Consider the following 12,425-nt stretch of genomic DNA (forward strand, 5'->3'; position numbering starts at 1 on the left):
GAATCTCAGCATCTCAGTTCTGACGCATTCCATGCTTCATGCTCCAGTGTTCATGGAGGCAGAATGAGTTCAGGGGATAGGCTGTCAGCGGCTCCGCCTGTCAGGATGACTGTAGGGTCACAGGTCACGTTGGGAGATGGATAGTGGAAAGAGAGCAACTCCAGGCATCAGTGTGCAGTGCTGCAGCATAGCTCAGAGCTGTGTTTGTGGGCGTAGGACTTGGACTACTGACTGTTTTTTTTTTTCTTTTGTTTCTCCCCATTGCCCACAAGACTGTTATCATTCAAGGCTTATTCAGTCTGAAGGGGCCCCAGTGGATGAAGTAGATGTAAATCATCCAAGCGTATAAGGATGGAGGCCTACCCTGTGAAGAGAGGCAAAAGATGTAAACTGAAACTGACTCCATCTGATTGGTCGATTCTTACTCCTTGTGATCTTGGTGTATTCTTTTGCTGTGCTGCAGTATAAAAGATCAACCCACTCTTAGTGCTGTGCTACAGATAAATTTGTGAAATACTGGGTAATCTTCTCAGATATGATATGTAAGATGAAGAGAAGTAATAGGGTAGACAATGGTCACATCGTTTTTCTTGTTTCCTATTCAGAAAGAAACTCTATTAATCAACTATATTTAAATTCTTTTCGTACAATAATTATTGTGACCTGATTTATATGGAAATTTACAAGGCTGTTTTTTTTTTTTTTCAGGAAACACTAAAACAAAAGAAAAGAAAAGGGCTTAGTTCAAGAGACTCAACAGACAGCGCACACATCTGGCATCTGTTTCCTTCTGCAACTTTGCCAAAACATTTCCAAGGATATCGAGGAGACTGGAACTTTGGAGCGATGTGCTTGAGTTCCACCGGTCTTCTGAAACAGGAAGGAAGAGAAAAACAGATAATGAATGTGAATGCGCAGAAACACAAAGCCAGTTCAGTAGCAATTACCACGCGCTGCCTGGCACAGCTGACAGTTTGAGAGAAGCACTCTCAGCGTGTTTTACACTTGCAAACGGAAGACAAAAGACAGACTTAGGCAGATGTACAAGAGCTCGACTGGCAAATCAGCCCACAAGCTGTAGCCTATTCATAGAAAACAAGCTGATGTTTGACCCTGTGCACGACCCCTGTAACCTCCTCATAACCTACGATATTTTTTCTAGAAAGTGTCAAAATTAGAGACACAAATTGTCTTCCTCATATTGCATGTTGCGTTGACAGCTACATGAAGGTCACTTTTACCTCCAGCAACACAACATGCAGCCTTCTGTCATGACATACATGTTCTCCCATATTTACTACCAACCCTGTAGCTTTCCTTTCCTTTCAATGCCACTCCAGTCCCCCAAAATTACGTCTTCACATGTTCATCAGTGGCTGTCAAACTGTGAACAAGCGCCTCGCTGCTGTCGCTGTCTCCCTTCCAACCCCCTAACCTTCATAACCACCACCTCCACCATTTTTGTCACTGTGGTGTGCCGCACCAGAATCACAGGAAACAATGTGGGAATCAGAGGGGAGGCATGGTGTGGGCTGTCTCTCTGCAGCTAGTACTAATGAGCTGTAATCTGGAGCAGCAGGAGGCAATGCCTGCTCAAGGAAATTGCTGTTGCTCGGTACATTCGTTCGCTAACAGAGGAGGAGGCTTTAGATTTTCAGTGCTCATTTCCTGAGAACAAAGGAAGCAGAGGAAGACGTGTTAGAAAAGACATCCGTGAGCTTCCTGTGACGTGCCTGTGTAGGTTGAAAGGTGAGCACGCTGAGCAGGTAAGTGGAGGCAATAAAACTTCTCTCCGTCAGTTGTGCAGGTCCAGTGGAGCTGGTGCACGCCTCCCCTTCCTTTTTCGGTTCCCTGTGCTGAATTTCCCACCAGCTACCTTTCTCCAGCGCTTCTATCCTTTTTCATAAAAATAAAACCCCCTCTCTCACCTTCTCTATCAGACTACAGCTCGCCAGACCCAACACCGTTCCAACTCCCCACCTCCCCACTTCCCTACTGTGTGTGTCCTTGTGTTTCATCACCCACTGGGTCTGTCTTCGATGTTTGCCATCCAGCTCAGATCTGCTCACATGGGTGGGAAACAATAGAAATGGTAAACAAAGCTGATAAGTTTTCATAAAAATGTTTTTTTTTTTTTTTTTTTTTTTATGTCAGCGTGAAATGATCCCTGTTATTCATCTACAGCCTTGAAAATACGACACCACCTGTGCGAGGAAACAGAGGTAATATGTTTCGATGACAGCACTGACTGCTCCAGATAGAGAAGGTTTATGTCCACAGCAGCAGCAGCATGAGAAGAGAGGGGAAATAAATTTATTTCAATTCAAACCTGCCTCGGAAAAAAAAAAAAAAAAAAAAAGAAAAAGAAAAAGAAGTGTCACAGGGATACCAAAGGAAAACAAAATGCTTCGAAAGGAAAGATGAAATGTGGAGAGAGCAAGAAAGAGGGAGTAAACAGGGAGAAGGAGAGAGAGGCTGAACAGTCTTTTCCACCCCAGGGTAGCTTGCTAAAAGCTATCTGTTTCCCTGGTGGCAGAACACAGAGAACAGAAGCTTAAGATAGGCTTGCACACACACACACACACACACACACACACACACACACACACACACACACACATTCCTCCCTTGCCTTCATCAGTCTTTTTACTGTCCATTTTTACCCTCCTCTCTCCATCATTTCCCATATACTAGCTTCGCCTGGCCCTTCACCCGGCCTGTCAACACTTCATTAGCAGGCATCTGTTAGTAAGTAATCTCATCTTTCTGCAGTAGAAATACCCAGCCTCTCTCTCTCTCTCTCTCTCCGTTCTGTTAACCAAAAGCAGGAATCAAGCCAGGCTCCAGCAGCAGCCGCGGCCAGCCTCAGTACCAAACAGAATCAGTCCTGCTTTATTACATGTCAGCATCTCTTCCTTTCGTTTTGTCTGGGGAAGAGATTATGCCCCAGGCCAAAGAGGGATGCAACAGCAGGGGGGGGTTGAAAGAGGAATGGAGTCGATGATGAGAGGAAGAGGAAGGAGAGGAGGAGGAGGAAAACTCTCTGGATCTTTCATTGCTCAAACCACAGGTGTTTCTTTCTTTAATACCCTGCCTTGTTGGAGGTGATGAGGAAATGAGGGGGAGTTTTTTTTTTTTTTTTTTTTTTACTTTCTCTCCTTCGTCTTCCTCTTTGTCTTCCCTCCAGGACACCGGCACACTCTCTAGATTTCTCTCCATTTTAGACAAAGCCAATTTCATCTCCACTTTGCAACATATGGTGTCGCCCTCCCTCCAACACGCCTGTCATCGTGCGCACAAAGGCCACTTTCTCAATATATTCTGCTCGAGCTATTACAAGATTCATCAAAAATTAAAGCAGCAGTCAAGGAAGGCTGTAGGGGGAACACGAAACTCCTAAAGCGGGATTCACGCTGCAGATACATGACGGAAGAGATGAAAATCTGGTCCGTTTCACCATATTCATACGGAACCACACTTCCACATATGGTGGGAGAAAACTCGGTTGCCCTGTTTGTAGCTGACAGGCTGTTATGTGTGACTCACTATGTTCATATTCAACACGCCGCGCTGCTGCCGCCCGCCCTCCTCTTCCCTCTCATCTCACTTGGTGATAAATACGAGTAATAAAGGCGATACATTAGCAGAAGATTGTCTTTTTTTCATTTAACTGGGAGACAGAGATAGATATTGATCATGTGGTGAGACATTGTCTCGCTAGGCCAATCTGTCTTGCACTGCAACTGGTAACACATCAGCAGTAATGTACAGTGCTACAGGGGGAGAATCACTCTTCTGTCTATAGAGATATTCATTCTTCACATTTTGCATAATGTCAGACCTTTTTTCGACCCATGCCAAGCAGGTTATGTGTTTTCAGCAATCCTCAAATTACTTTAAATAGTTTGATAGCATGAGAAAAACATCATGACCTTGCGCCACTCTCTGTGCGATCTAGTTATCTGCGTACAGATTTACTAATGCACTTTTTCATATTCATGCTCAGAAACTTGGAATAAAAAAAAAATAAAAAAACTCCCTGTAGTCCGGGGATTGTTATGCTAATAAATCCTGCAGACAGATCTTTGTAACTCATTCCTCCTGCGACACAGGTAAGACCCAGAGCTGTATCTCATGCATTCCTCTCTGTTGTCCAATATCATTTGCATAATAGCAACACTGGCAGGTTATTCATAGTTATAGTGTATCCCAAAATAATACTGGATGGGTACGAGGAAACCGTACTTTTGCCGTGACAAAATCTAAACCCTGTGATAATGAACACACCGGTTTGACAGGTAATCTGGACACAGAACGCACTCTGTCAGAAAAAAAAGAGGGGAGGAGATTATGTGGAGAACAGGGAAAGATTTTTACAGCTTCAGCAGCAGGAAGCACCTGCGCCACAAGTGACCTACTGGATGTGTCTGTCAAATCTGCTTCCCAGGTGGCAGCCAAGCATGTGCATGTGCATGTAGGGGGGGGTGTAGGTGTGTGCAAGCGTGCATGAAAGCACTGTGGTAAAATCTTGTTGACTGAATCTGCACACCTGTCTGCATTTGCAGGACAGGCAGATCTGTTTGTGTGCACTTGAGATCGCGTGTGTGTGTGTTTGTCCAGAGGTGTTCAGACTGTGAGGGATAGACAGAGCTCATACATAGGTCAAGCCCAAAGGCAGCCAAGGGGATATGTGTATTGGACTGTGACCACCAACAGTTGCACAGGCCCTTTTCTGTCTCCATGCCTTCATCTCTCCCTCCTCAACATCATCCCCCCTTTTCAGAGCAAGCGAGGACACAGATGGTCTCACTCTATCAGCCATGACTGTCTGACAGTGAAAACATTTCCTTATTTACTGTTCTTGGCTCAACAGGTACACCCAGAGACAAAATATCAGGGATACAAACCGTATGCTCTCCCTATCTTTCCTACACTGTATGCTTGTGGTAAACACTGAAATTCTAAACATGAAATGTGTTACATGTTAATCTACGTTTCCCTTATTTGTTCCCACCCATATCCTTTCCAGTAAATATACTGTGTGTCACAAACAACAACACACCGCTTATGCTATTCCCCTTAAAAGGCAAGTCTGTCGTAATGTGTTATAAACCATTTCTAGGCCAACTGACCTCCACAGCGCTGAGATTTATTCAAAGTGATGTTTGAAATCAAACTGCATAAATGCATAAAAGCATCTGGAGTTGGGCTTATATCATCATTGTTGATGTGTGGAAACGTTTGTTTTTAACAAAACAGCAAACCTAATAATGTGCAATACTTGTACACTATATGCAAAAACAAATGCTTGTGTGATGTAACAACTGTTACTGTTATTCGAAGTTATGTCGCAAACGGCCTATAGTAAGTTTTTCTTTAATTATGTTTCAGATTGTTTTTTTAATTATGCTTATTATTATAAATCTTTGTATTTAAATCATTTTACTCCTTGTTTTTCTTCTGAAGGATCCAGGAACTTATCAAACATGAGTGTAAATATTCCCCCTTTCCAGACTCTTTAAGTTCTGGCAACTTTATTTGCTCTTTACTCTTGTCCAGTGTAAGGTTGGATAGGCTCCAGCCCCCAGACCTGTAAGGATAGGTGGGTGGATGGATACTAGCCTCCGCTTTTTTTTTTTTTATATCTGATGCAGAAGATTGTGTTGGAGCCAGATTCTGTTTATTTTGTTTATACTGCAAAAGAAATACTGTATAAACACAGGTGGTGGCATTATGCAAGAAGTCTCATCGAAACTACAAAAATGGTGGAAACAGAGAACCAGACAAAGTTTCAGGCAGATGTGTATTTTACAAAAATAGCTGCGACCAAATGTCTAGAAGACTTGGCCAGGTTGCCTAAAAAAAGGGTTGGATTTCGTTATGTACAAAATCTATCACATTTTTGCCTCTTTTAACTGTTATGCTCTCACCCGAAGCATATTGTTTGAACTTTGCAAACTCCCATTTTCACTGCTCTGGGGTGGAGGAAGATGCCATATTTTTGGACGTGATCCATTTTGGCTGTCAGGCAAAGGAGGAAATGTTCTACACTCATTATTGTGAAGGCGCTGTGAGGAAGGCAGTAGCCATCCTAGAATTCAGCATTTGTATCAATACATCTTTATGTGTTTGCATGATTGCGTGCAATTTCTTCAGTCCAACTAGACCAACACACTTGTGAGTTGACCTTAACAAAAGGCCACCTGGCAAAATGTATACATGCATGCACAGAAATCAGCTTGTACTGATGTGACAAGATCTCTGTCCTGCGAATACAGAGAGCGATTTATCCACCGAACCATCTTTCTTCTGCCTGAACATAAGGGGAGTTGAGTTCAAATGTATTCTTAAATGATATATAAAGCAGTAAATCTTCATGCATGAAGAGCTGCACAAGGCACGTCAGGACTGCCAGGTGAAAATAGAAGAGGGGGAGAAAGAGAGACGGTGTTATTTATGGTGACGGTGACACTTCTTTTTCCAGTTGAGGAGACGGTGGTTGAGCTCAAAGTACACACAGCAGGTAATGAGGAAACGTCTGCAGGGAGAAGTTTCCATTCACCAGTTAATTGTGGAACAGTGGCACACATTTGTATGCATACGAAAATAGACACACACACGACAGCGATATACAATTAGAAAGACACACCAAACACTTCAATGCACACTGCTAAAGACTCCTTTGCCTGTCCAGTCATTATTAGGAGAACGAGAATAACAAGGAATTAGGTAAAAAGCAAATATTTGTTCTAATGACTAAAATGAACAGTTGAGTTATCTGCACTCTGCATGAAAACTTTTACTTCAGAGGCTCCCCCTGCTTTGAATACACTCAGACTGATCCCAACTTGAAACTACCCTTCTAGTATGTCAGCTCACCAGCTATGAGTTCCCCTAAAATACAGATCCACCAATACTTTAGTGGCTATATGTAGAGCAGCTGAGACGCGAGTCCTATAGGTGTCATATTCATGCCCCACATCTTAAAAGCCATATCAATATTCCATGTCCATCCAAGTGTCTGGCCATGAGAGATGATTGATGTGTTTCTGTGGCAGTGGTTAGAAACAGAGCCTAGGGAGAAGCGGGGGCAGCAGTGAGTGAGCATGCCTGCCTGAATAACACAGAACTCCATTTACCCATAACATAAACACAAGACAGATCACTCAGCTGGCCCCAGCATTAACTACTGTGTACTATTTGTGTGTGTCATTGCTGATGGATGCATGCAGAATGTGCAGATGGGGAGCACGCTAACGCTTGGATGATTCTATGGACAAAATCTGAAATGTTGAGTAATTATGTATTCATTTGGCTGTGCTGCAGATACTAGTGGCTCCTAATAGCACTTCAGATGACTGTTAATATTTAGTATTCTGGAGAGAGAGCGCAGCCCACCAGATGAATTATTCACAAAAACCATTACATGCATGTGATCCATGTCAGGGTTCCTATGCAAAATGGACAACCAGGCTCTGGCTTTATAATTACAATCATTTGTTATTGATGTTTGCAAAATGTCAGCACATGGAGTATACAATATTAATACACGGGGGAACAACTCAATCATGTCTACGGTGTTAAGGGTAGGGTATTGCAAAAGTATAATGTAAGTCATTTATTTTTGTGGGAATATTAGCGAGAATGCTGAAAGTATTACTAAAGTATCCGTCACTATATGAGTCGGGCAGCTGTCCAGTTGATGTAAGCTCGAACATATTTGGATGCATTTGTTTGGCTGTACCTAAGGCCATCTTGCCTTGGTTAAAATAGAGGCGACGTGTCACTTGAAATTGTTTTGATAAATATTAAAGTACAGCAGAGCCCAAAGGGCTCAGAGTGAGCCAAGGCTACACATGGTAGAGAAAGCGAGAGAGAGAGAGAGTCAGTAATCACAAAGATGAGCCTACAGTAGCCAACATTTAGAAAGATGCCTGCGTGAAGACACATGGCAGGCTGTTTAGAAGGTAGCATGAGTAATTCTCAGTTTGTATAAACATGGGATCACACCTAATAGATACATTTTGCAGAGGCATTAAATATGTATAGCATCTTTAAAACTCTGAGCTTTCCCTTGAAAAGTGTGAGTGTGTACTCCATAAAAGTTTTATTTTTAGATTTGTGGTCTTCGGCAGTCACATCCTTCAAGTACATTGTCTCTGTGTCACAGCAGCGAAGCGGTCTCAATCAGTCACAGTCTGAACCTGGCTCTGAATCTCTGTCAGAGACCTCCCACGTCTCACATCTTGTATTTTCATATTTTTCTGTCTGAGCCTGAGTCTACTCCTTAACCTAAGCCTGCTTTTGAGGAAGTTCCCATATCTGCTTCTCAGATGGCCCGTCTGTTCAGGCCATCTGTCCATCAAGCCTATGTCTATCTATCCTTCATTCAAACCTGCTGCAGTCTCGCCACAAAACCAATTTTATGTTTCCTCGCCAGTGCCAGCTTCCCCTTTAGAACCTACATATGTTTGCTGAGCTTTAGTTTCAATTTGTCTCCAGCTGTTCTACACACAAGTCAGTGCCCTGGAGTTTCCCGTCCAAGCTCAGTCTTCCAGCATCCACTGTTTCTGTTGCTGCAGCTTGCCCTTATGACTCCACTGCTCCTGCCTTTTAGTCATCCTGCCAAGACTTTCTGCCTGGATACTCAACTCTCTGGCAGCCCTATAGCAAACAGTCCTCCTCTGCCCATCTCCAGTGACCTCTCCAGGACCTACAATGCCCTCCAGAGCACTTTATCAGCTTTTCTAGTGCCCAGAAATGCCTCATGATTTCAATCACTGCACCTTAGCACTGTTACAACCTTGCTATCAGGATTGGTTGTCCACCCACCGCCTGCCTCTTTGGGTTGAGTCCCACAGGCTGTCAGCCCAGTTTCTGGGGCTCTTTCCAAATTGGTCAACATTGTCTCTTGCATCTACATTGGTCTATTCACACTTACCCCAGGCGTCATTTCTCCTGGGTCAACCCTTTCTTGACTTTTCTTTTGGTTCTCATCACCTACCTCGCTCAGTACTCAGACCCCAGCTTCGATTGTATTGATCGGCAGTGCCGCTGAGCTTCCACCTCCTCCGTGTTTCTCCTCCCACTCCCACTGTGTCTTTTCTGGAAATTTCTATATCCTGTGTTCACCTAATACTGTTGCAATTAAATACATGGCTTTAAAAGACCACAAACATGCCCTCACTAGCACACATGCACATGCAAACCAATGCATGCAAACAGGTCTTGTTAGGTGGTTATAAGAACAAAAAGAAAAGGGGGAAAATCTTATTCCATCAACAAAAGCAAAAACAAATTTCAGGGCTGTAGAAGCTCAGATCCCCATTTATCAAAAGGGCAAGCTCTGATTCTTATTATAGAGCAGCACTTGGTCGATACACATAGATCACTTTTGTTTTCTTTAAACCATCAAGCCACTACGATACAGCCTTTTGGTATGTGTGTTCGACTGCTTTGAGAATGTATCTGTGAGGTTTACAATTGATGTCACTAGTTTTTCAGCTCTGAAAATCGTTCTTTTACAGTTGATAATAATCAAGCTGTTAGCTTGTTGGGGATTTATTTCCTCTAACAATGCTTCACTAAGAGCAGTAGAGCTTCCTTCAGATCGATTGATCCTGGTAGGTACAGAGTATTTGTGGAAACATTGCTTCCCACAGTCATTGTTTGAGCTACAGAGCTCTAATTAACATAGCTCGATATTGAGTGGTACCTTAGCAATGATAAATAACACTAGCTTTATCTCACACACGCCTTTTCCCTAATTGAATCAGCAAAGAAATTGACATTTTTTTGTTCTTCCTGAACAGGACTTTCGATTTCTCTCTTGGTCAGATGAGAAAAGCCTTTGGGGACTGAGATGGTCAGACGACCTTGGAGTGTGTTACACTGAGATGACCTTGACTCAGAAAACAGGAAAGAGCAGACAGAGGAAACACCCCACTGAGATGTGGAAGATAGAAGATATATGATTTCTCTATGGCTTGTGTACACTCTATTGACTTTGTTTTAGCAGTAACAAGTTTGATTAACATTTTAGTAGAATAAAGTCAGAAGCTCCGTCTGGTCAGCTAATGGATTCATTCATATTTAAGCACCACTATTTATTTTAACCCACCCAGAAAATTTTAATATCAGTCAATAATTTCAGAAAATGTATGTCCTGTGTGATTTATTTGAAAGTACAGCTTTTTTTTTTTTTTTTTTACAGCTTCAAAGTGGAGCAGAAACATAATTTTACACATTTCATTGCAATTTCAGGCTGGTGCAAAAACATTTTGTTGTCTCTGATTAAAGGAAATTAATTGAAATCAGGCACTAATTTCTTATTATTGTGCAGTTAACATTCAAATGAAAAGCCCAGGTGCCTCTGGTATTCTAAAATGATTTTAAACACCTGTGAGCTATGATCTTTTTCACAGTGCAGTTGTCATGATGTCTGACGAGACACTGACAGAAAGAGAGTTATTTGTTATGACAGAATAATTACTTGTAGTAATGTAAAAATACCAGGCCCTTCCACATCATGAAGAAAACTGTTTGCCCGAGAGCACTTTGCCACTGTAAGATAATGGGCTGAACTGGGATGCTCAGTGCCAAATGATGCATTTGTCTCTGAATAACAAAATTAAAGACTTCCCCTCACTTGATCTGGATGTGTCAGCTGCAAACATACCTATATGATAGCCCATCTTATATCACATGTAGTATAGCATTGTGAGAATCTATAAAGACAGCTGGGACTATCCAGTCTTGCTTTTGGTTCAAATATTTTTGATGATTTCATGTCTTTGTCTCCTTCAGACTACAGACTTTTAAGGGGCCCTCTCTTCCTGTTGAGATGACTGGATTTCTTTACATCCTCTTTCAAACCACACCGAGACTTAAATTTCTGCAAAGGAGGAGCTGTTTACATACTCAACAAATACGGGGAATTTCAATTCCACATTTCTTTCAGATCCAACCTACAATTAGTGGAGTGTTTGGCTGCGTAAAGTGGGAAGAGGAGCAACAGTTCAACAACATGTATGGAGAGCGATTGAAGCAGAAGGACAAAATACCTCAAAAGCAGCCGATGCTAAAATTACGGAGCTTTATATATAAAGGAACACAACAACCTGCTTTTCTCATACTTGTGCCTTAAGATCTGGAAACCATATTTACAACTACCACAGCTATGCACGGGAAATTATTTTTTAAACATGGCAGAAACTGTGGCAACATGAAATACAAAGCCAGCCTGCATCAGTATCGAGCAGGACGAGAGATGAATGTGTTCATCATTTATTTTCAATTCAACAATTGTTACGATGCAATAACAAAATGTTGCTGTGGAGAGAGACGTCTGGAATACCCCCGCTTGAACTGCTGCCCCCACAACCCGAGCCTAATTAAGCATATGAAGATGGACGGATGGACAATAAGAAAGAAAGAAATGTTCAAATCTGATCGATCAGAGATGCATCTCACCTGCACTGATTATTTTTCAAAACATTAGCTAACCTTAAAAACGACTAATATTCAACACATTCAGCTCCTGTGGTAATCATTAAACTTTTTGTGTCATTTGTGTACATGGATGCTACTTCTTTGTTTTTAATCTTTGTAGATGAGATTTTCTTTCTATAGTCTGTTCCTCCCAAGATGGACGACAGCGTTTGTTATTTCAGCTGACATACTGACAAACTGACATACGCATGTTTACATTAAGTTACAAAACTCTCTTTGAGCCGTGGAAATTAAGATGAGAACAAAAGAGGAAAATCAGGTGACGTTATTTTGAAGCAACAAAGTCCGCAGAGTGAGAAGGGGTGGGTGAATAGGTCAACAAAACCGTTTCAGTCAGGTTTTTGTTCTTTTAAGAAAAATCGCCCACACGCCTAATCATGTTACTGTAATTACTGTAACCATGACGACAGAGGTCCTTCGACCTTAACAAAGCAGTCAGATCAGAAAACACAAACAACATGTTTTGTCACCAAATTTGGAGAACTTGCTAGTATACATGTCAAAGTGCTTTTAAGGTCATCATCTATTGTAATATTAGGTAAATCATTTCAATACAAACCATGCCACATTTTGAGTGTTAATGTTGTAGTACAACATAATTAGATGGCAGGAAACAGCCAGTTCATCTGTGCGACCGGTTCTAATGAAATGAAATCATATCCATTTTTCTGTCATTAACCTGTATTTTTCTAAATTATTGAAATTCCTATAATGCAAACTGAAAAATCTTATTCATAGTACAATCTAACTAATCTAATCTAACTCTACAATCCTTTAACTGTACAGGTGGCACAATCCATGCCTTTCACTGGGAGGGTGAAACATCTGCAGGAAATGAAGAGTTTCAGCAGTTTAAAACTGAGCAATCATGGATCAATTAAAATATTCCTATCAATATAAAATATGAAATCATC

General features: G+C 41.8%; 1 long non-coding RNA gene across 2 annotated transcripts in view; it reads right to left on the reverse strand.

The window, feature by feature from the left end:
• Nucleotides 1-234: 234 nt before the first annotated feature.
• The window catches only part of LOC113746254 (uncharacterized), a 155,615-nt gene continuing 143,424 nt past the window's right edge, over nucleotides 235-12,425 (reverse strand). For both annotated transcript variants that reach the window (XR_003462699.1, XR_003462698.1), the window contains one exon: nucleotides 235-870. This is a non-coding gene — a long non-coding RNA (uncharacterized LOC113746254). The remainder of the gene's footprint in view (nucleotides 871-12,425) is intronic.

This window comes from Larimichthys crocea, chromosome VIII, assembly GCF_000972845.2.
Source record: "Larimichthys crocea isolate SSNF chromosome VIII, L_crocea_2.0, whole genome shotgun sequence".
Classification (NCBI taxonomy): domain Eukaryota; kingdom Metazoa; phylum Chordata; class Actinopteri; family Sciaenidae; genus Larimichthys; species Larimichthys crocea.